Here is a 25,640-nt window from a genome sequence, read left to right on the forward strand (position 1 = left end):
AATTCAATCAAACATCAGGAATTATGAATCAAATGAAACTATGAAACCATCGTTTGTTGTCAGGAAAACCCACCCAGCTCCCGAATGTCCTTCAGGGAAGGAATCTTACTACCTACACCTGGTCTGGCCTACGTGTGACTCCAGACTCTCAGCAATAGGGTTTACTCCCAGCTGCCCTTTGAAATGACCAAGTCAGTCACTCAGCTGGATCAATCACTACAAAGTCTCAGAGAAATGAAACTGAATGGGCCGAGGCACCTGCAGTTGGTCAAGAAGGCAGCTCAGCAGCATCTTCTCAAGGGCAATTGGCAGGGGAAATAAATGCTGGCCCAGTCAGTGATACCCATGTCCCATTAGTGAATATAAGGAGATGAGCACACTCTGGGAAGAGAGGCGGAGGGGACATAACTCAGTTTAAACAGCCACTTGGAATGATTTTCAGGAGTATGGGAAAAGGCGAAAAATAAATCAGATTAATGCCACATTTTATTTCCATCCCAGCCAATCAACAATCCCTTTGTTTCCTTCTTTTTCTCTCCCTCTCCCTTTCTCTTTCTCCTTCTGTTCAACTCACTTCTTCTCCTCTTCATAACAAACAATTCTGTCACTAAAATAATCACAATATTTCCCAGCTGCTTTCAGTTCTCACGTATGGTCAGTGGACTCGAAATGTGAACTCTGTTTTTCTAGCGACAGAGGCGGGCAAACATCTTCATTTTCCCCAACACTTTTTTTTGTTTCAAAACGGCAGCATCTTCCTTTGTTTGTTTTAACCCTTAATGTTTTTGATTCCATGGGAATGTCAGGATCACTGGTAAGGACAGCATTTGATGACCAAGACTGATTGACCTTGACCTTAGAGGCCATTCCACAAGGCAGATTGGAGCCAAGCACATTACATAGCAGCACAGAAGCAGACCCTTCAGTCCAACCAGTCCATGCTGAACATAATCCCAAACTAAACTTTTCCTCCCTCCCTGCTCCTTGCTCAAAACCCTCCAAATCTTCCCTATTCATGTACTTATCCAAATCTCTTTGGAATGTTGTAATTGTACCCACTTCCACCACTTCCTCAGGAAATTCATTCCACATGTGAACCACCTTCCGTTAAAAGCTTTGCTCCTCATGTGTTTAACATCTCTCTCCATTCACCAGAAAATGGTGCCCCCCAGTCTTGAAATCCCCCATCGTAGAGAAAAAACGATCTATACCTCTCATCCTTTTATAAACTCCTGTAAAGTTGCCTCTCCACCTCCTGCACTCCTGTGAAAAAGGTCCCAGTCTATCTTCTACTATTTGGCCTCAGATTATAAGTTTAATGACATGTTTTGGATCTGAAGTCACACTTAACCCAAACCAGATACGAATGTTAGATTTCTTTCCCAAACAACATCAGTGAAACAGCTCGGATTTCAGACAAAATCGTGAGGGTCTTATGGTTGTTATTAGTGAAACTCACTTTTATTTCAATTCTTGTCATTTGAACTTACGGTCTGTTTTCAGTAGTGATAGGATATGAAACAGTGTCTTTAGCATATTAGCTTGTGTCTCTGAATTATCCTTCCAGTGACATTAATACTCTGACACGGTGTTTCTGTCACGGAATTACTTTCGAGCCAAGAACAAGTTTGTAATTGAAGTATTTACAACTGAAAGTGTGACCAGGAGAAAGTTGGAAAAGTCTGAATGTTGTCAAGGTTTAGATAATTGTTTATTCAGCAACAGTACTGAAATGTAGGTGGAATCTGGTGGTATTATGGAGGCGGCAATGGACAGATTTGATGATGGACACAATACCGAGACATAAATCGGTTCAGGGCAAAAAGGGGCCTCAACATTGTGAGCAGTCTGAGTATCAGATGCTTGTGGGGGAGGGGTCTGAAATTTGTGGATAATGAATGGAGTGTTTAATTGAAACTGAAGTAAATAGTTTCTGTCCTTGTCAAATACAGACAACAGAAATAGCAATGGAGTTCAACATGGTTTAGGGAAACAAATGAATGGAGAAAGACATAAAGAGACTTACCAGGAACACCAACAATAGCGAGGATGGGATAGTAACCTGCCTGAATAATTAGCAGTACACCTCGTATCCGATAAGATAATAAAGACCAGGAAAGGAAGTTAAGACCCAAAGATAAACTCCTGTCCATTGTTGGAACATTCCAGTCCATTGTCCTCAGATTCTGATCTCTCCTTTCCCTGTCTCTGCAGCTGCCGTAAGTGGTGGATGTGATACAGTTGCAGAAACAATGGGATGATGCATTGAAATGCACCCTTACTAATAGGAGAGGGAAAGCCTCCAGTGACACAATTAGATTCCATGGAGATCGACGTTAATCACAGTCACTGAATAAACATTTCTAGTTAACCCCTTTTCAATACAACATTTTCAGTACACATTGATAACGGGACTGGACTGGATGTTGATATCACTGACTATTGTTCTTATCTCCCATTGCCAATTGTTCAAGTGAAGTCAGTGGGGAGGGAGAATGATGGATGTTTCTTTTTCGCAGGCTAGATGATCCTGTTGTGTTTTCCATGCACAATGCTGCATCCAACAGCCCTCCTCAAATAAAACAGTCAAGAGGTTGTTACTGTGCCGTTCACTTGATCAACCACCAACCAACAGATTGTCACCATAATTACTCTGACCATATGCAGGGAGTATGGATATGACTGAAGGTTCCTTTCACTGCTCTAATAAGGCAACTTTGTAACTTCACCACAAAGTGCTCTTCAGCAATTTTTAAAAAAATAGCAAATAGCAAATATCTTTTTGCAGTTTATTTGGTTTAAATCAGCAATATTTATATTCTTTGACTTTAGACCAAAGCTAAATGTGACATGTACAATAATTTTGTTTATTAAAACATTCCTTATTAAGGGATCAGGGACAGAATGAATTTGACATTGCCTCGGAGATACAGGGGAATGGGGCCTTTGACTGTGGAGATTGGAGGGGAATACAATGATATCCTCCAGTAACTAGTGTTCAAACATCACTCTTTCTGACAGATGGAATGAAATATAATGCAGAGCAAGGAGACAGATTACCTTTGGGAGATGTAATGTCAATCGATAATCTGAATAGAACAGGAAAAGTATAAATGTAATTCAGGCAATGTATTTTACAGACATACTTTTTCATCTCAGGGGAACAGGTTGATTATTCACATCTGCACAGGATATTCAGAATTAAAACAGGCAGAGACAACAAAATGTGCAGGGGTGCAGAGAGATTCCAGGATAATAACAGGAGATATATAACTCAGTCTGTGTCAGTGCAGAGATGGTGGGTTGAAGGACCAATGTGCTTTGCTGTAATTAGTCTCTGATATGTATTAAAATCTTTCGGAGTCTGAGGAGACAAATTTGTTCAATGAAGGCCACAGAGTGTGGCATCATCAATCCTGTTGTTTCATGAAATGCAGCTTCCGCAAAATGCCTTTTCAAATAAAACCGATTTCCTGAGATTTGCATATTTGGATGGATATGAACAAAAAGAGTTTTTTTGGAACATGAAGAAGAAACAAACTCCGATGTCACACAAGTGTCACTGGCACAGCAGCTCAAGTAATGGACCATATTGGGCAAATATAACCAAGTTCAACCTCGAGACCCGTCAGAAAAAGCAATGGAAACCTGAAATACAAACAGAAAACGGTAGAGACATGCAGCAGATGAGATTATATCTGAATAGAGAAACAGAGTAAACATATTGACTCTGACATAAAGGTGTTGTGAGTAAGTTATATTGGCCTCAAAATGTTAATTCTGTTTCTGTCTTTTCACCTGCTGAGTTTCTCTCCAGCAGTTCAATTTTTGTGTCTTCTTTCTGAACTGTGACAAATTGTCTGATGTGAACAGGAACAGCAAAGCTACCAGGTCAGAGGACTCACGAGTATAAAATGAGAAATTACGAAGTTTCCATAATAAATGTCGCTATATCAATGAGGTGGTGCATTTTTATAACTTGTCATGAAAATGTTGATCTCAATGGCATTGACATCACACGATCAATCCTCTGACTGTTTGAAAACGAAGGGAATTGTTACCTCAATGTCATGTCGTGCTCCTGACGTTATTGGTGTCGCACTCATACAGCAAGGTCTTCCCTTTATGAGACTTCAGAACAAACTGTGAAAACATAAAATATCTTGGTATTTTAAAACATCGGTTCATGGGTTTTGGAAGGCACTAGCAAGGACAGAGTTTATTTGTTATTCCCAACAGCTCTGGAGAAGATAACAGGGAGCTGCCTTCCAGAACCTCTTCTATCCAAGTGGTGCAGTCGTACACACAGAGCTGTTTGGAAGGGGATTCCAAAATTTTTAAAAAACGATAGTGAAGGACCAGTAAATTAGTCCCTAGTCAGGATTTTAAGTGACTTGGAAGACAACTGACAGAGATTGGATTTCCCGTTTTCAGTCGAGGACATTGCCAGTGCAGAATTTTCTCCAATTCCCTTTGATCACAGTTTTGCTCAAGGTCCTTGATGTCACACTCAGTCAACTCAGATGAGGAGGAGACATGATGGACACTTGACAGTGCTCAAGGGTGCCCTCATAAGAACAGGATACAATGCTCAACTCATCGACTGCCAGTTCTGTTGTGCCATGGTGAGAAAGCGTAGTGACCTCCTCAGGAGACAGCCACAGTCTACAACAGACAGTGTACACTTCATTGTACAGTCCTTCCCGGGAGCCAAATGACTACGGCACGTTCTTTGCAGCCTGCAACACATTACGATGAGGATGAGCACCTCGCCAACACCTTTCCTGTGTCTCCACTTGGAAAATAAACCTCCCTTATCAAACATTCCAGAACAGGTATGCACATGTTTAATTACAATGTACATCTCTCTCTACACTCGGCCCTTTCAAATCCCCAGGCTGTGTTCAACATGGAATTAGATATTCATTAAATCACACCACATACTTTCTCCTGTTGAAGGGCTTATGCCCAAAACATTGATTCTCCTGTCCCTTGGATGCTGCCTGACCTTCTGTGTTTTTCCAGCAGCACACTCTCGACTCTGATCTCCAGTATCTGCAGTCCTCACTTTCTCCACATACTGTCTCCATCAGACACCTTGGAATAGGTTTGGCACAGGGTAGATAGAAATTAAATCCGACTCTAGTCTTTTACAATGAAAGTTCAGCTGCCTCATCATTGTCATTAAACAGTCCAACGACAGAGACAACAACGGCTTCGACTCAATGTGGGGTTCCCTCTACTGCTTTGAACCGAAAGTAAAATTAAAAGTCTCACCTTATTGGGTCCATCGAAAATATCCCCATGACAGGGACATACAGTCACAGAGTCATAGAGTCCTACAGGCTCTTTGGGCCAAACTGGTCCATGCCCTTCAAAATGTCAACCTCTGCTAACACCGTTTCCCTGCGCTTAACCCATATCCTTCTTAACCTTTCCAATCCATATATTTGTCCAAATGCCTTTTTAATGATGTTAATGTACCTGCCTCAACAATCACTGCCAGCAACTCATTCCATATGCGTACCACTCTTTGTGTAAAAATGTTGCCCCTCAGGTCCCCTTTTATTCTTTCCCCTTTCATCTGAAACTGGTGTCCTTGTGTCGTTGAGTCCCCACCCCTGGAAAAACAGAGTGTCTTCACCCTATCCCTGCCTCTCATCCACTTATACGCTTCCATAAATTCCCCGCTCTGTCTCCTGTGCTGTAAAGGAAACTATCCTAGCTTGTCCTACCCCTCTCCCTATCACTCAGACTGTTGAGTCCTGGCAATATCCTTGTAACTTCTTCTACACTCTTTCTTGTTTAATCAGGAAGGTGATTAGGAAGGTGACCAAAACTGAATACAATACTCTAAGTGCGGCCTCACCAAAATCCTGTACAACTGCAACATAACTTCCTAACTTCTGTACTCAGTGCCCTGACTGATGAAGGCCAGTGAGCCAAATGCCTTCTCCACTGTGACTCCACTTTCAGAGAACTGAAATCTCCAATGTCTGTCTATTCCACTGCAATCCTTAAGGTGCTACCATTCACCATGAAACTCCGAACTTGATTTGACTTTCCAAAATGCAATACTTCACACTTATCTATATTAAACTCTATTTGCCATTTCTCAGCCCACTTGCCCAGCTGATCAAGGTCCTGCTGTAATTTCTGATAACCTTTCCCACTGTCCAGAATGCCATCTATTTTAGTGTCATCTGAAAACTTACGAATCATGTCTCGTACATTCTCATTCAAATCATTGATACAGATAATAAACAGCAATGGGTCCAGCACCGACCCTTCAGACAGTCCACGAACCACAGGACTCCCAGCCCTCCAGTTTTTTGTGATTCACGCACAAAGACTCTATCATCATTCCTTTCCCATCTTTTCTGCTAATCTGCATTCTCAGTCCACACCAGCCAACTCTTTGTTTATCACTGTCTAGTTAGCCTGATCTAAGTTTAGCACAATTGTTCCTAAAGTAAGTTTCGCATTCTCAAACTGATTCTTAATTCTACCTTCTTATGGGCACTATTTCCTAGGGAATCTTTTATCTGAGATCTTTAAATCAACCAGATCCAAAATATCCTGATTCCTAGTTGGATCCACGTACACTATTCATGGCTACCTCTGCCAGTTTGATTTCTTCAATATACGTGAAGATTAAAATCACTCACGACTGATGTAATGTCTTATTTACATGCCCTTGTTATCTTCTAAGTTATTCTGTAGCGTACAGAATAGCTGCTATTATGGGGCCTGTAGTCTACGCCGACCAATAAATTCTTCCCTTGTTATTTTTTAGTTCCACTCATTTTGGATCTGCTAATCCAGATAATTTCTTATGATTGTATTTAAACAAAGCTACCCCACCTCTTCCAGCTTGTAGTTTTGAAATAAACCTGCATTTTTAGATCCTAGATTTGATTTCCTTGAAACTGTCTTTGTAACCGCAGCAAGAACATACCCATTACTTGATACTTGTGTCGTTAATTCATTTATATATTCTTTAGAATGTAATGCACATTTAAGAGCAATCAATTTTGCTGCCTCACCATATTCCCCCTTGACCCTATTTACTGCTTTCTTAAAAGCTTGTACACTCTATCCCTTCCTGTTGCACTCTGGGTGTTGTTATCTTAGTTATTCTGCAATGCCACCATATCTTTATGCTTTGTAAGCTGGGGATGTCCCTTCTCAAACACACAATACCCCCTCTAATTAGTGTGAACACCTCTACTTTGTCCCTCAAGCATTCCAGTCACCTGTTGTTAACTGTATTCTAAGGTGCCAGACTCCAGGCCAAAATAATAAAAATAACCAGTGATTAAGGAAGTGTGAAAACACAACATTTGTGGCTCATGTAGGAGAGAACTCTTCCAGTAGAGTCACCGGACTCGAAACATTAACTCTGCTTTCTCTCTACAGATACTGCCAGATCTGCTGAGTTTCTCTAGCAGTTTCTGTTTTTTCTTCAGATCTCCAGCATCTACAATTCTCTGTTTTTGTTTCTTTCAAACTTCCTATTTGCTAGTTTGTTAAATGATAAACGTTCCAGTTATAGAGTCACAAAGTTGTACAGCACTGAAATAACGTGTCCATGTTAAATTTTAAATTAATCTAGTCCCATTTGCCAGTATCTGGCCCTTTCTATCCAGGTGCCTACCTAGATGCCCCCAAACGTTGTAATTGTACAGGCGTCTGTCAGCTCGGTCCACACATGCACCACCCTCCGCATGAGAAAAGTCCCCCCCAAATCCTTCTCCTGTCTCCCCAAACCCGTGCCCCCACCCCAGGGAAAAAAACACTGTCCACCCATCCCATCCATACCCCTCATGATTCTACAAACCTCTGCAAGGTCACCCCCTAGCCCCCGACGTCCCAGGGAAAACAACCCCAGCCTATTCAGCCTCCCCTATAGCTCAAACCCTCCAACCCTGGCAACATCCTGTAAACCCTTTCTGAATCTTTTCAAGTTTAGCAACATCTGTCCAACAGCAGCGAGACCAGAATTGGACGCAGTTTTACAAAAGTAGCCTTACCTAGTTCCCACTTGTTAGATTTTACGAAGGTCATTCAAGCTGGAACAGGTTGGATGATTCAGTAAGCCTGTTCTGCATTCACTTAGATCATGGCTGATCACAGATTATATGTAATCTCCACACTTTTTTATTTTATCCCCAAATTCCTCCATGCTTGTAGTCTCCAATAAAGGATCCTTTAGATACAACCAGCGAAACTAACATCATTTACAAAATATCATGCAAGAACTGTGGAAAACAAAATACATTGGACAAGCAAGCAGGAAACTTGCCACCAGAATACATGAACACCAACTGATCACAAAAAGACACGACCCACTATCACCAGTTTGTATACATACAGACAAAGAAGGATACCACATTAGCTAGGACAACACACACACATGCACGCATTCTAACCAGAATTCCATCAATTATCGCATCGATTTAGATCCCATCCTCGTTCCCTTGGAAAAAAAGAACCGGAAATGACATCACCCACCTTAAGAAACCAAGACCTGTAAATAGAGAGGCGGGACATACCACCAGCACTTCACCAGAGACTCTCGCTGGTGATGCTCCCTAGCCATGGTGACGAAACATCTGAAAACAAACCTTCAAGCTCAGCGAGCTAACTTACATACTTATCATCAACCTGAGCTACAAATCTTCTCAAAAATTGCTATGGATCTCAGTCTTGGCTGTACACAATTTAGTGAGCACCAGTCTGTCTTGAATCCAAACTACAAAACAGAATGCTACAGAAATGGGATTTGTTGGTGATGTTATTGAAATGAGGAGTTAAATAATGCTTATCAGACCCTGTACTGAGAAAGTGTCTTTGTTCTATATCTCATAGAGTAACACTGAGCGACTGAGTCAGTTGATCGACCTGATCGCAACGTTCTTTGCTCCAGTGAGACACCCCTAGCACCCTCAAACTGTCCTCATGAGATCTGCCCTCCAGTCTCTGTAGCATCCTGGTAAATCTCCTCTACACCCTCTCCAAAGCTTCCACATCATTCCTGTAATGACGCGACCAGAACTGAATACCATATTCCCAGTGTGGTCTAACCAGCGCTCTACGGAGCTGTAGCATAACCTCACAGCTCTGAAACTTGATCCCCCGGTGAATGAAAGCCAACACACCATATGCATTCTTAACAACCTATCAGCGTGGGTAGAAACTTTAAGGGATGTATGGACCTGGACACCAGCATCCCTCTGTTCCTCCACACTGTCAAGAGTCCTGCCTTTAACCCTGTGTTCTGCATTCAAATTAGACCTTCTAGGCCAAAAACTCACTCGTGATTCTTTATTAATCATCCTGAACCCCTCCATTACATTGCAGTCAGTGCTTCACTCTTGTTTATCTGGTATTCTGTATCTTAAACCACTGCAGTTCGCCTCTGACTCGAGTCTCGAACTCCCTCTGGAATATCTGTAATTCTACTTAAAAGCCACCCCTCATCCTGTAGATTAAATTCTAGTTTGTAACTCACAACCAGTATCTATTATTCCACCTGTCAACCACGCTGAACTGCCTCAATTAGGTTCCAATCTGTAACTCACTCCTGGCTATCTGTGACTCCAGCCATAAATCCCCCCAAACCGCTCAATGAGATTCTGTGCATTAACTAACTCTTGATGGTCTGTTCTGAAATCAAGAAATGCTGGAAATCAGGCAGCATCCATAAAGAGATAGAAAGCTAACATTTCGAGTCGAGATGCCTCTTGATCAGAGCTAATGTGAAGAGTGGATCATGCAGGTTTTATACAGTAGTGTGGGGCTGGGGTGCTGTGGGAGGAAGGGTGTTAAAAATGCAGATTAAGTGATCAGAATCTGAGAATGGTGGAACAATGGTGTGTCTAACTTCCAAACTTGAAAGAACAAATGATCCCGGGGTGGAAGAGAGGGCACAGTGACAGAGAATGTAACAACAAAAGCTAAAAGGAAGGTCAGGAATGGGAGTGGGTTCACACTGAGGGTGTTGAACTCAGTATTAAATCCAGATGGTTGTAAAATGCCTAATCTGTAGGTGAGATGTTGTTCCTCCAGATTGCGCTGAAGTTTGCTGGAGCATTACACCCACTATCACATGTATGCTGCCCCCTCTGTACTTCGCGTTAGCTTGCTCTCTCTCCATGCAGGCTGCCTGACCCACTGTGATCTCCAGCTGCTTTTTGTTTCCTGTTCCTGTGGAACATGAACAGTGTGACCAGGAAAGCTGAACACAATGTCAGTGACACTGAGTCTCAGCAGATCCCAGAGTCTGAGTCAGAGTTGTCTGCACCAGGGAGTGAGAGACAAGCAGCTTGAGGCCCCGGGGGGAGCACGATCAATTATTGAAGACCGTGGGTCAGTGAGCTGGAATTTGCTCTCTCTCTGTCTCCAGAGATACTTTTTGTGATGCTGAGGATTTATAGCATTTTCATTTTCAGATTTCCCAGTGCCACACATTTTTTGTCACTGTTGTTGGGATTGCTCCCAGAACCCAGTCTCGAATTATTGGCGACCATTTGAAAAGCTGCTTTCCATCCGGGTGTTGGATGTAGAAGCCTGTCCCTGGCCTCCTGCACAGGTCAGTTTTTTTTAGATTCGATTCCCTACAGTGCAGAAACAGGCCCTTTTGCCCAACAAGACCATAACAACCCTCCAAAGAGCAACCCACTCCCTACATTTACCACTGACTAATCCACCTAACACTACGGGCAATTTAGCATGGCCAGTTCACTTAACCTGCACATCTTTGACTGTGGGAGGAAACCGGAGCACCCGGAAGAAACCCACGCAGACACGGGGAGAATGTGCAAACTCCCCACGAACAGTTGCCAGAGGCAGGAATTGAACACGGGTCTCTGGCACTGTGAGGCAGCAGTGCTAACCACTGAGCCCCCATCCTGTTTTTGTTTTTTTATCTCCATGGAGTGGAGAGTGAGGGGAAGCTGCTGGGTTTAACCCCCAATACTGCTGAGACTGACTGGCTCCAATAACTTCCAATGGGAGGCTGTCATGAGATGTATTCCCTGGGGTTAGTTGTGAAACTGAAAGGGTCTATTCAAAGTTCAGGAATTTGTTTCAGGAGGAGACTAACATAGACTGTGTTTGCAAGGACTGCATATGTAAAACTCTGGATGGGGAGGGGGAGTGCATGAAGAATTTCCACAAAGTTCCCCTCATCCTGATGGCCACATTTGTGTATGGCTGCATCGAGCTGTGTGTACACCCTCAGTACCCTAACACACCAAGTGTCATGTAGACTGAGGCTCTATCTGGAGGAGAAAGTGAGGACTGCAGATGCTGGAGATCAGAGCTGAAAATGGGTTGCTGGAAAAACACAGCAGGTCAGGCAGCATCCAAGGAACAGGAGAATCGACGTTTCAGGCATTAGCCCTTCTTCAGGAATGAGGAAAGTGTGTCCAGCAGGCTAAGATAAAAGGTAGGGAGGAGGGACTTGGGGGAGGGGCATTGGAAATGCAATAGGTGGAAGGAGGTCAAGGCTGGAGTGGGGTGGGGGCGGAGAGGTCAAGAAGAAGATTGCAGGTTAGGAAGGCGGTGCTGAGTTCGAGGGATTTGACTGAGACAAGGTGGGGTGAGGGGAAATGAGGAAACTGGAGAAATCTGAGTTCATCCCTTGTGGTTGGAGGGTTCCCAGGTGGAAGGTGAGACGCTCTTCCTCCAACCGTCGTGTTGCCATGGTCTGGCAATGGAGGAGTCCAAGGACCTGCATGTCCTTGGTGGAGTGGGAGGGGGAGTTGAAGTGTTGGGCTACGGGGTGGTTGGGTTGGTTGGTCCGGGTGTCCCAGAGGTGTTCTCTGAAACGTTCCATAAGTAGGCAGCCTGTCTCCCCAATATAGAGGAGGCCACATCGGGTGCAGCGGATGCTATAGAAAATGTGTGTGGAGGTGCAGGTGAATTTGTGGCGGATATGGAAGTGTCCCTTGGGTCCTTGGAGGAAGGTAAGGGGGGAGGTGTGGGCACAAGTTTTGCATTTCTTGCGGTTGCAGGGGAAGGTGCCGGGAGTGGAGGTTGGGTTGGTGGGGGGTGCGGACCTGACGAGGGAGTCACGGAGGGAGTGGTCTTTTCGGAACGCTGAGAGGGGAGGGGAGGGAAATATGTCCCTGGTGGTGGGGTCCGTTTGGAGGTGGCGGAAATGATGGCGGATGATACATTGGACATGGAGGTTGGTGGGGTGGTCAGTGAGGAGCAGTGGGGTTCTGTCCTGGTGGCGGTTGGAGGGGCGGGGCTCAAGGGCGGAGGAGTGGGAAGTGGAAGAGATGCGGTGGAGGGCATCGTCAACTATGTCTGGGGGGAAATTGCGGTCCTTGAAGAAGGAGGCCATCTGGGTTGTCCGGTTTTGGAACTGGTCCTCCTGGGAGCAGATGCGGCGGAGACGAAGGAATTGGGAATATGGGATGGCGTTTTTACAGGGGGTAGGGTGGGAGGAGGTGTAGTCTAGGTAGCTGTGGGAGTCGGTTGGTTTATAATAAATGTCCATGTCGATTCGGTCACCCAAGATGGAAATGGAAAGGTCTAGGAAGGGGAGGGAGGAGTCTGAGACGGTCCAGGTGAATTTGAGGTCGGGGTGGAAAGTGTTGGTAAAGTGGATGAACTGTTCAACCTCCTCGTGGGAGCACGAGGCAGTGCCGATACAGTCATCGATGTAGCGGAGGGAAAGGTGGGGGGGGGGGGGGGGGTGGTGCCAGTGTAGCTGCGGAAGATGGACTGTTCCACATATCCTCCGAAGAGGCAGGCATAGCTGGGGCCCATGCGGGTGCCCATGGCTACTCCTTTGGTTTGGAGGAAGTGGGAGGATTGGAAAGAAAAGTTGTTCAGGGTGTGGATCCTGTCACATGGTTTTTGAGCAGGCTGTCAAAGCAATTTGACAGAATGTCTCATCACCAAACCTTTCTGAAAAGCAGGAGAATATGAGGACTGCAGATCAGAGTCGAGAGTATGGTGCTGGAAAAGCACAGTGGGTCAGGCAGCATCCGAGGGGCAGGAGAATCGAGATTATGCCTGATCTGCTGTGTTTTTCCAGCACCGCACTCTTTTTCTAACAGGCACCAAGCCATCGTTTTGGCTGGTGGTGTGAAGGACACTATCTGTGAGATTCTTTATATCTGCCTGGTCAGTCTGTGTTACCACAAGCTGCTCTTGAAGTGACCTCAGGAGGATGAGACTGTCACACATCTCCCTCCGAGATGTGCTTTCGCAAAAGAAATCTGAAGAGAGATGTCATGGATTTGTTGACATTTGTCCTGAGCAGCTCCGTGACACAGGACTCTGTGCTCTGGGTGTGTTCCCTCAGATACATGTAAACAGGCCCCAGTACCCAACATTGTTCAGAAATGCAGTTAGATTCATTGTAACTACCAAGAGGTCAAGCCCCAGTGTCATTTTCTTCTTTGTCTGCAAAACCTGTTGAGATCTGAACTTCTTTCGTAACTTATGTACGTAAAGATTTGCTTTTTTTTGTACAAAGTATATTTTTGCAAAATAGAAATTCTCAACAACAGTTCTAAATCAATTTACATTTAATTTTATTACTGGGACATGAGCAAGGTGAGAGAGAGCAGCATTCACAGCTGTGCTGCTGTGAGAGTTCTCCCACAGCACTGTTCATTGAGGATTGACAGGATTGTCAGACAGCAGCTGTCAAGAAACAGCAACATGTGTCCACAAGAGGGCAGTGTGTGTCTGGGAGGGGATTCTACATGTGATTTCCCCCCAAACTCAGTGATCTTGACCTTCTTGGGAGAGGATCTGTCACTGTTATTCCTGTGATGTGGAGAGAGGAAGCAGTCTTTTCCCATTGAGGGCCCAGATTCCCCTGCCCTGACGGACAGTCGTGAACTAGTTGAATTTTTATGACAGTCCAATCAGTTTTTATGATCACTATTTCTGAGAGTCTTTCACACAAATTACCAAATTCAATTAACTCAATTTCACGACCTCCTTTACCCTTAAATAGTTCTCTTTCTCATACTCACCTTTCCTTTATTTAAATTTGATTTCCAGAGAATGTGAGAGGTATGTTTATCAACAAGGATTCCAAACAGACACCCCATCAAGATCTGAGAGTGAGACAATTCATCAGGATTTCAACGTTTGCCTATTTTGGGGTTGGAAAGGAATTCAAACATCAGTGTGACTGGAAATGCACCGAGACATAGACACCCAATGAGTGTCCCAGTGAACTGACTGTGGACAGGTCTTAGAATATAGAACATAGAACATAGAAAAATACAGCGCAGTACAGGCCCTTCGGCCCTCGATGTTGCGCCGACCGAAGCTTACCTAACCTACACTAGCCCAATAACCTCCATATGCTTGTCCAATGCCCGCTTAAATGACCATAAAGAGGGAGAGTCCACCACTGCTACTGGCATGGCATTCCATGAACTCACAACCCGCTGAGTAAAGAATCTACCCCTAACATCTGTCCTATATCTACCACCCCTTAATTTAAAGCTGTATCCCCTCGTAACATCTGACTTCATTAGCGGAAAAAGGTTCTCACTGTCAACCCTATCTAAACCCCTAATCATCTTGTACACCTCTATCAAATCTCCCCTAAACCTTCTTTTCTCCAATGAGAAAAGCCCCAAGTGCCTTAGCCTTTTCTTATACGATCTTCCTACCATACCAGGCAACATCCTGGTAAACCTCCTCTGCACTCGTTCCAATGCCTCCACATCCTTCCTATAGTATGGCGACCAAAACTGCACACAATACTCCAGATGAAGCCGCACCAGAGTCTTATACAACTGCAACATGACCTCAGGACTCCGGAACTCAATTCCTCTACCAATAAAGCCCAGTACACCATATGCCTTCTTCACCGCACTATTTACCTGGGTGGCAACTTTCAAAGATCTATGTACATGGACACCAAGATCCCTCTGCTCATCCACACAACCAAGTAGTCTACCATTAGCCCAGTAATCCATCTTCTTGTTACTCCTACCAAAGTGAATGACTTCACACTTAGCTACATTGAATTCCATTTGCCACCTTACTGCCCAGCTCTGCAACTTATCTATATTTCGCTGTAACCTGCCACATCCTTCTTCGCTATCCACAACTCCACCAACTTTCGTGTCATCCGCAAACTTGCTCACCCAGCCTTCAAGCCACTCCTCCAGGTCATTTATAAAAATGACAAACAGCAATGGTCCCAAAACAGATCCTTGTGGAAAACCGCAAGTAACTGCGCTCCAAGATGAACCTATACCATCAACTACTACGCTCTGTCTCCTTCCAGCCAGCCAATTCCTAATCCAAACCTCTAATGCACCCTTAATGCCATACCTCCGTAGTTTTTGCATTAGCCTGCCATGGGGTACCTTATCGAACGCCTTGCTAAAATCCATATACACCACATCTACTGCTTTACCCTCGTCCATTTCCTTGGTCACCTTCTCAAAGAATTCAATAAGGTTTGTGAGGCACGACCTGCCCTTCACAAAACCATGCTGACTATCCTTGATCACATTATTCCTATCCAGATGTTCATAAATCCTATCCCTTACAATTCTCTCTAAGACTTTGCCCACAACAGAAGTGAGACTCACTGGCCTATAGTTACTCGGGCTATCCCTGCTCCCCTTCTTGAACAAGGGGACCACATTCGCTATCCTCCAGTCTTCTGGCACTATTCCCGTAGACAACGACGACATAAAAATCAAGGCCAATGGCTCCGCTATCTCCTCCCTAGCTTCCCAGAGAATCCTAGGATAAATGCCATCAGGCCCAGGGGACTTATCTATTTTCATCCTTTCCAGAATTTCCAACATCGCTTCCCTACATACCTCAAAGCCGTCCATTCTAATTAATTGTGACTCAGTATTCACATCGGCAACAATGTCCTGTTCCTGAGTGAATACTGACGAAAAGTATTGATTTAGTGTCTCACCAATCTCCTCCTCTTGACCCAGTTCCACAGCCTGACTAACATCACAACATTCACGGTGGGCAGAAACTGTATCCTTGTCCTGTGTATGGCTGAGGAGTCAGCTGGTCCACCCATATGGAGAGGTATGAGGACCCCTGCTCCATGGAGTAACAATAGAAATGTAGGGACTGCTAAGTCTTTCAAATACCCATACCTACTGGAAATTCATCAACACAGTCACACTGGAGAGAGGATGTACACTGGCTCTGTGTGGTAAGGGATTTACTCACTCATCTGACTATCTGAGACATGAACTCACTCACACCGGGGAGAGTGCCCTGATTGTGAAAAAGGATTCAGTGACTCATTCAGTGGCACACCAGCAAGTTCACACTGGGGAGAAACCATTTGCTGCTCTGAGTGAGGCGGGGCATTCTCCCAGTTTTCCCGCCTCAGGGCACACCAACTAGTTCACACTAATGAGAGAGCTTTCAAATGTTCCCACTCTGTGAACAGCTGTAAAAGCAGATGTGCACTGCTCATGTGCCAATGCATTCACACTGGGGGAGAGGTCATTCCCCTGCTCTGCTTGTAGGAAACGATTTGTTCCTTTAAAAACCCCGTGAGACACCAGCCAATACGCACTGGGGCGAAAGGATTGGAACAGTGATTGGAACAGATTCTACTTCTGTTCTGAGGTAGCTTTTTAAAAGGTCAGCATTTTTTCCCTGATGTTCTCCCCGATATCTCGACATATGAATTTCAAGGTTCCATCTGTTTTGCTCACTGCTGTCTTATTGTATCCTGCCATCTGTATGGGTCCCTCTGTCTCAGCCAGAAGATCTGGTTTCGAATCCCACCTGCTATGGAGCTGTGCCAGAGGTGTGTGAATTTTTTGTTAGTTCTTAATCGATGATTGAACCATATCCATTGGGGTCTGTTTCCGCTGAAGATAATGAACTCCAGCTCAGTTAAAGGGACCATCGAGGGAAGGGGGTATGTGGTGGGGAATGGAATAATAAACTCATTAATTTATATACTAAGTCTGTACAATCACCATTCGTGTAAAATTGATTGATTCATTTATAGAATTCTCAAACACATAAAAAGTAAGTTTGCTGACTTGTTCATTTCAGTTCCACGCATACCTTGTGTTGATCTGTGTGAAAATCCTGTGGTCTCTCCTGAAATAAATTTGTGTCAATTAGTTGTGAAGCCTGTGTTCCGTTGTCTAAATGAATGTTGTGTTATGGCTGCTGCTGCTTTGAAACTGCAGCTCAGTCTCTGTGTGGATATTAAGTCTGGGCCAGTGTGTGAAGTGAGGAAGTGGAGAAGGAGAGAGACAGGCAGAAGCAGGTTAAAGTAGTAAGCTGCTATTTTCTCGCATATCAAATATGCCTCTTGGATTGCTCCATATATGGAGGAACTGTGCTCCAGGTACAGAGCTGGGAGCTGACTGGAAAAGCTGGGATTTGGACAGAAAATGGTCTTGGTGACAGACCTGATTGTTTTTTGAAGTAGGTTCTGGCAGCCACAGTTTGTTCTGCTACTCACCTTGTGCTGCAGACCACTAGGTGAGTAGCAGAGAGCTTATCTCTGTCTCTGTGTGTGAGAAAGAGAGTGGGTACTATTGGAGTCTTTTGTTCTTTTAACCTCCACCCATTGCATCCCCCGCCCAATTCTTGAATCATTCAGACTGACACAAACTCCAGGTACAGAGTCTGTCCCTCATGAGAGCAAAGGAGTGTGAAAAATTATCAAGGAAGTTCGGACCACTGGAATGGTAAGTATCCCCTCCTCAGTCTCTCCATGACTCTCAATAACTTCTGTTTGTCTCTTTCTTCTTTTTCCCTTTCCTCACTCTGTTTCTGCCTGACCCTCTTTCTCCACCCCTCTGTCTCCCTTTCAGGATACGTCTCTCTGTCAACCCCTCTCTTGGACTCTCTGTCTCTCTCTGGATCTCTCTGCTTTTCTTTCTGTCTGTCTCTCTCTCTCTCTCTCTCTTTCTCTCTAACTCTCCTTCATTCTATCTCTTACATTCTGTCTCTTTCTCTCTGTTTCTTTCCTTTTTTTGTATTTCTGACTTACCTCTTTTTACATTTTTTCTTTTGCTGTCTCTTTTGACTTCTGTCTTTTCTGCCCCTCCTCCCCAGTCTCTCTGACTCATTTTTTGCCCCATCTCTATTTTTTGCCTGGTGTCTATTCAGACCCCCCCCCCCCCCACCCAGGTTTTGCAGCCCCTCCACAACTTACGCACCCTGAACATTTTTCTGATCTTCCTCCCAAGTTTTGTGCTCCTACCAAATTTTGCAACATTCCCAACATTGCTCCTTCGCTCAAAATGTGTGCCCCAAATTTTTTCTACAGCTCTAAGTTTGGTGCCTCCCCCAGTTTCTGTGGCCCCTTTCAATTTGCTTGCTCCTCCCAATAATGTAGACTCCCCACATTTTGCATCCCCCATTATTCATCCCAGTAAAATTATGCTCCCCCCTCAGATATTTCATTCCCCAATGTTTTGAAGTGCAGCCCCCAAACTTTCTCCTCCCCAAATGTTGTGCTCAACCCAGCATGTTTTCAACTGTCCACAACTGAACAACCCCTGATGTTGCAGTGTCCTGAGTCCAATTTTGCATCCCCCAATTTTTCTGTGTCACCCACATTGAGCACCCTTCCCTAAGTTTTGCACACCCAAAGTTTTGTGCCCTCTGCCAAATATTGCACCTCCAAATGTTCCTCCTCCAAGCTCTTTCACTCCCTGATTTGCAGCATCCCCCAAAAATCATACAGCCCTCCACAACATCCTCGCACCAATTTTCTGCCTTCCATTCATGACTCACCCTCGGTTTTGTGGCTCTTCCTCAAATTAACATCGCAAATGTTGCATCTGCCCCAATTTTGCACCCTTCAATAATTTTCTGCCTTATACAATTTGTAGTCCCCTCAAAAGTCTGCAAGTCCTGAAGTTCTTCCTATTTTTATGGCTTCAAAAATTGCACCTCCACAAATATTTCTCCCCCACCTCAGACCTTTTTAGCCCAAAATTCTTACAACACCACTCTTAGAAATACGGCACTCACCCTTCCAATTTTTTTTAGAATTCCTACAGTGTGGAAACAAGCCCTTCAGCCCAACAAGTCCACACCAACCCTCTGAAGAGTAACAGACTCTTTCTCCAAAACCTATATTTACTCCTCACTAATACATCTAACACACACATCCCTGAACACTATGGGCAATTTAGTGTGGCCAGTGCACCTAACCTGCACATCTTTGGATTGTGGAAGCACCTGGAAGAAACCCACTCAAACACGGGGAGAATGTGCAAACTCCATACAGGCAGTCGCCCGAGGCCTGAGTCAAACCCAGGTCCCTGGCGCACTGAGGCAGTAGTGCTAACCACTGAGTCACTGTGCTGCTCCAATTTTTGAACTCTGTAAATTGTTCCTTCTCCATTTTCATGCCTGTTCCCAATGTACACCCACTCTCCCATTTTGAAAAGCCACTCTCCCATTTTGAACAGCCACTCTCCCATTTTGAACAGCCACTCTCCCATTTTGAACAGCCACTCTCCCATTTTGAGCACACACTATTTTTGCCCCCCACCAATTACATGCCCCCAAATTTTGCAATTCTCTACCCCAGAGTCTGGAGTAGTTTTGTCATTGAGTATGTGGAAAGTGGTCATTGAAAAGTTTCTAAATTCCAATGATAGTGATCTGGAGACCATCTGGGAGAAGCCATTACAGTGGAGGAACAGTGATTGTATCAAATGGGACAGCAGGCCCGCTGGGCCGAGTGGCTACTGCCTGAGCTGAATACAATGTTTAAGATTTGATCGGATCATGAGATGGTGATTTTTTTTTAAGCAATATCCCAACTTCAAGTTGGGAATCTCCGTAATGAACATGGATTTCTGCCTGACCTAACTAGTTATGAGGGCATTTTTCTCATTTACTGATGACATACTGTAGAAAACTTCTGAAGGCTGTAAAAAAGATCAGAATCGGGAAGCAAATGCGAGAGCTTCCTCTGAGAATAAATGTGGAAACCTTTCTGGCAAAATGTGATAACTACTGAGGCAGTGAAACTGTTGATGGGTTGTCAATACAGATTGTTCATACTAAAATTTGTGAATGGATTTTAAAGATTGTCCTGCTGTCTGCTCAACTGCATCCATCTCATGGATGTGTTCCAGCTTACTCTGGACCTCACACAATTAATTTTCTCTTCTTGTCCTTCTGTGTAAAGCCTATTGATGATGTATTTGTAATCCCCATTTCAGTCTTCTCCAATCCCTGGCCTCCCTCGCCCCCTCCTGTTTCTTCTCTCAAACTATCAGTCATTTCCTGGAGTATGTCACTGGCACTGTCCACTCCTGGCCTCACTCACAAACTTCTTCATCTGGCTTTACCTCGGGATTGATTTTCAAGCCAATGACTTCCACCACTCTGATCCCAGACAACTTACGGGATTTACATCTGCGAGTCACAGACACCCCAAAAACAAAACAGTCAACTCATCCTGTTTAAGAAAGGTGGTAAGGACAAGCCAGGGAACAATAGACCAGTGAGCCTGAGGGACAGGATATACATGTATTTGGAAAGGCAAGGACTGATTAGGTATATCACTCACGCTGTCCCCACGTCATCTCTGCCCCCACGTCCATCTCCGCCCCCATGATCAACTCCGCCCCCATTCCCAGCTTCAGCCCCACACCAGGTACCAGTTCCCAGGTCCTTGCTCCTAGCCCTGCTGTATTTTCACTATCCCTCCAGACCTCCCCCTCTCTGAGGATGAACGATCAGTCCTCAGCAGAGGCCACACCTTCATCCCCCTTCGCTCCCGGATCAATGAGTTCGACACGCGGCTCGATATCGAGCATTTCTTCCGCCGCCTTCACCTTCACGCCTACTTCTTCAACCAGGACTCTCGCCCACCCTCTGACGACCCTTTCTCCCGCCTCCAACACACCCCATCCACCTGGACACCCCGTGCTGGCCTCTTACCCGCCCTCGAACTCTTCGTATCCAACTGCTGCAACGACATTGACCACCTCAACCTGTCCACCCCTCTCACCCACCCAAACCTCTCACCCTCACAACACGTAGCCCTCCACTCCCTCCGCTCCAACCCCAACCTCACCATCAAACCGGGAGAAAGTGAGGACTGCAGATGCTGGAGATCAGAGCTGAAAAAATGTGTTGCTGGAAAAGTGCAGCAGGTCAGGCAAGCCTGAAGAAGGGCTTATGCCCGAAACGTGGATTCTCCTGATACTTCGATGCTGCCTGACCTGCTGCGCTTTTCCAGCAACACATTTTTAAGCTCACCATCAAACCGGCAGACAAGGGAGGCGCAGTGGTAGTTTGGCGCACCAATCTTTACACCGCTGAAGCTAGACACCAACTCGCGGACACCTACTGCCCCCGTGACCATGACCCCATCTCACACCACCAAACCATCATCTCCCAGACCATCCATAAGCTCATCACCTCAGGAGATCTCCTATCCACTGCCTCCAACCTCAGTCCCACAACCCCGCACCGCCCGTTTCGACCTCCTGCCCAAAATCCACAAACCTGATTGCCCCGGCCGACCCATTGTCTCAGCCTGGTCCTGCCACAACAAACTCATCTGTGCATACCTAGACATTGTCCTGTTCCCCTTAGTCCAAGAACTCCTCACCGACGTTTGGGACACCACCCACGCCCTCCACCTCCTCCATGATTTTCAGTTCCCTGGCCCCCAACGCCTTATCTTCACCATGGACATCCAGTCCCTGTACTCCTCCATCGCCCATCACGAAGGCCTCAAAGCCCTCTGCTTCTTCCTATCCTGCCGACCCACTGAACTGGTCCTCACTCTGAACAACTTTTCTTTCCAATCCTCCCACTTCCTCCAAACCAAAGGAGTAGCCATGGGCACCCACATGGGCCCCAGCTATGCCTGCCTCTTCGTCAGATATGTGGAACAGTCCATCTTCCGCAGCTACACTGGCACCACCCCCTACCTTTTCCTCCGCTACATCGATGATTGTATCGGTGCTACCTCATGCTCCCACGAGGAGGTTAAACAGTTCATCCACTTTACTAACACCTTCCACCCCGACCTCAAATTTACCTGGACCGTCTCAGACTCCTCCCTCCCTTTCCTAGACCTCTCCATTTCTACCTCGGGCGACCGACTCAACACAGACATTTACTATAAACCAACCGACTCCCACAGCTCCCTAGATTTCACCTCCTCCCACCCTGCCCCCAGTAAAAATGCCATCCCATATTCCCAATTCCTTCACCTCCGCTGCATCTGCTCCCAGGAGGACCGATTCCAAGACCGAACAACCCAGATGGCCTCCTTCTTCAAAGACCGCAATTTCCCTTCAGACGTGGTTGACGATGCTCTCCACCACATCTCCTCCTCTTCCCACTCCTCTGCCCTTGAACCCTGCCCCTCCAATCGCCACCAGGACAGAACCCCACTGGTCCTCACCTACCACCCCACCAACCTCCAGATACATCGTACCATCCTTCATCATTTCTGCCACCTCCAAACAGACCCCACCACCAAGGATATATTTCCCTCCCCATCCCTATCAGCGTTCCGGAAAAACCACTTCCTCCGCAACTGGGAGCAGCGGCCGAGTAAAAGCGAACCCGGGAGACTTTTCACCGCAGAGAGCGGCGCGAGCTGGACGGAAGTGAGGTTGGAGCGCAGAGCTGGTCGGGAAGGTAAGTGATTAGTATTTGAGTGGGTGTGTTCTCGACCCCAGGCCCTACTTCGTAGGGCCTCCCTTCCACCCTCCTCCTCTAACCTAACTTTAAAGTCCACAGGTAAGTGACTCAGTGTTATTGACTCAGTGTTCTTGTTTTGGAGACAAAGTGTACAGTCATGGCAGCGCAGGCGGTGGAATGTTCCTCCTGCAGGATGTTTGAGGTAGGGGTGACCACCGATACTCCTGCCGACTTCGTCTGCAGGAAATGCAGTCAGATCCTGCTCCTCACCGAACGAGTTAGGGAACTGGAACTGAAGTTGGATGAACTGAGGATTATTCGAGAGGCTGAGAGGGTGATTGATAGAAGCTACAGGGACATAGTTACGCCGGAGAACAGAGGTAGCTGGGTAACAGTTAGAGGTGGGAAGGGGAAGAAGCAGGCAGTTCAGGGTTCCCCTAAATAATAAGTATACAGCTTTGGAAACTGTTGGGGGGGACAGCCTTGCAGGTGTAAGCTGCAGTGAAGGGGTCTGTGGCGTGAGGTCTGCCTCTGAGACTCAGAAGGGAAAGGGGGAGAGGAGGAGACCGCTAGTTATAGGAGACTCTCTAGTTAGAGGGACGGACAGGCGGTTCTGTGGACATGAGCGAGACTCTCGGATGGTTTGTTGCCTCCCGGGTGCCAGGGTCCGAGACGTCTCGGACCGTGTCTTCAGAATCCTTAAGGGGGAGGGTGTGCAGCCAGAAGTCGTGGTACACATTGGCACCAACGACAGGTAGGAAGAGGGGTGGGGAGGTCATTCAAGAGCTCAGGGAGTTAGGCTGGAAGCTAAAAGCTAGGACAGACAGAGTCGTCATCTCTGGGTTGTTGCCAGTGCCACGTGACAGTGAGGCAAGGAATAGGGAGAGAGTGCAGTTGAACACGTGGCTGCAAGGATGGTGTAGGAGGGAGGGCTTCAGGTATTTGGACAATTGGACTGCATTCTGGGGAAGGTGGGACCTGTACAAACAGGACGGGTTGCACCTGAACCAGAAGGGCACCAATATCCTGGGGGGTAGGTTTGCTAGCACTCTTCGGGGGGGGTTTAAACTAATTTGGCAGGGGGATGGGATACGGACTTGTAGTGTCCAGCAAGGAAGCTAGCTGTGTGTCAGAATGTCCAAGACTGTAGGGAGGCTGTGGAGAGGTAGCACTGACAGGGAATACTTGCGGACACAGAGATGGGCTCAAGTGCGTATACTTCAACGCAAGGAGTATCAGAAATAAGGTGGGTGAACTTAAGGCGTGGATCGGTACCTGGGACTACGATGTTGTGGCCATCACGGAAACGTGGATAGATGAGGGACAGAAATGGTTGTTGGAGGTTCCTGGTTACAGATGTTTCAGTAAGATTAGGGAGGGTGGTAAAAAAGGAGGGGGGGTGGCATTGCTCATTAGAAATGGTATAATGGCTGCAGAAAGGCAGTTCGAGGGCGATCTGCCTTTGGGGGTAGTATGGGCTGAAGTCAGAAATAGGAAAGGTGCAGTCACCTTGTTGGATGTTTACTATAGGCCTCCCAATAGCAGCAGCGATGTGGAGAAACAGATTGGGAAACAGATTTTGGAAAGGTGCAGAAGCGACTTCAACTTCCCAAATATTGATTAGAAGCTCTTTAGATCGAGTAGATTGGATGGGGCGGTGTTTGTGCAGTGTGTCCAGGAAGCTTTTCTAACTCAATATGTAGATTGTCCAAACAGAGGGGAGGCCATGGTACTCGGTAATGAACCGGGACAAGTGATGGGCTTGTTAGTGGGTGACATTTTGGTGATGGTGACCACAATTCTGTGACTTTCACCTTGGTTATGGAGTGGGATAGGTGCGCACAACAAGGTAGATTTTACAATTGGGGGAAGGGAAATTACGATGCTGTAAGACAGGATTTGAGGAGCATAAGTTGGGAGCATAGGCTGTCAGGGAAGGATGTGGTGGAAATGTGGAACTTTTTCAAGGAGCAGATACAACGTGTCCTTGATATGTATGTACCTATCAGGCAGGAAAGAAATGGTCGTGTGAGGAAGCCTTGGTTGACGAGGGAGGTTGAATGTCTAGTAAAGAGGAAGAAGGAGGCTTACATAAGGTTGAGGAAACAGGGTTCAGACAGAGCAGTGGAGGGATACAGGATAGCCAGAAGGGACCTGAAGAAAGGGATTAGGAGAGCTAAGAGAGGGCATGAAAAATCCTTGGCGGGTAGGATCAAGGATAACCCCAAGGCATTTTATGCGTATGTGAGAAACCTGAGAATGACGAGAACGAGGGTAGGTCCGATCAAGGACAGTAGTGGGAGATTGTGTATTGAGTCGGAAGAGATAGGAGAGGTCTTGAACAAGTACTTCTCTTCAGTATTTACGAACGAGAGGGACCGTATTGTTGAAGAGGAGAGTGTGAAACGGACTGGTAACCTAGAAGAGATACTTGTTAGGAAGGAAGATGTGTTGGGCATTTTGAACAACTTGAGGATAGACAAGTCCCCCGGGCCTGACGGGATATATCCTAGGATTATGTGGGAAGCAAGAGAGGAAATTGCAGTACCGTTGGCAATGATCTTCTCGTCTTCACTGTCAACGGGGGTGGTACCAGGGGACTGGAGAGTAGCGAATGTTGTGCCCCTGTTCAAAAAAGGGAATTGGGATAACCCCGGGAATTACAGACCAGTTAGTCTTACTTCTGTGGTAGGCAAAGTAATGGAAAGGGTACAGAGGGATAGGATTTATGAGTATCTGGAAAGACACTGCTTGATTAGGGACAGCCAGCACGGATTTGTGAAGGGTAGGTCTTGCCTTACAAGTCTTATTGAATTCTTCGAGGAGGTGACCAAGCATGTGGATGAGGGTAGAGCAGTGGATGTAGTGTACATGGATTTTAGTAAGGCATTTGATAAGGTTCCCCATGGTAGGCTTATGTGGAAAGTCAGGAGGCATGGGATAGAGGGAAATTTGGCCAATTGGATAGAAAACTGGCTAACCGGTCGAAGTCAGAGAGTGGT

The sequence above is a fragment of the Chiloscyllium punctatum genome, chromosome 24 (assembly GCF_047496795.1).
Source record: "Chiloscyllium punctatum isolate Juve2018m chromosome 24, sChiPun1.3, whole genome shotgun sequence".
In the NCBI taxonomy this organism is placed as follows: Eukaryota; Metazoa; Chordata; class Chondrichthyes; order Orectolobiformes; family Hemiscylliidae; genus Chiloscyllium; species Chiloscyllium punctatum.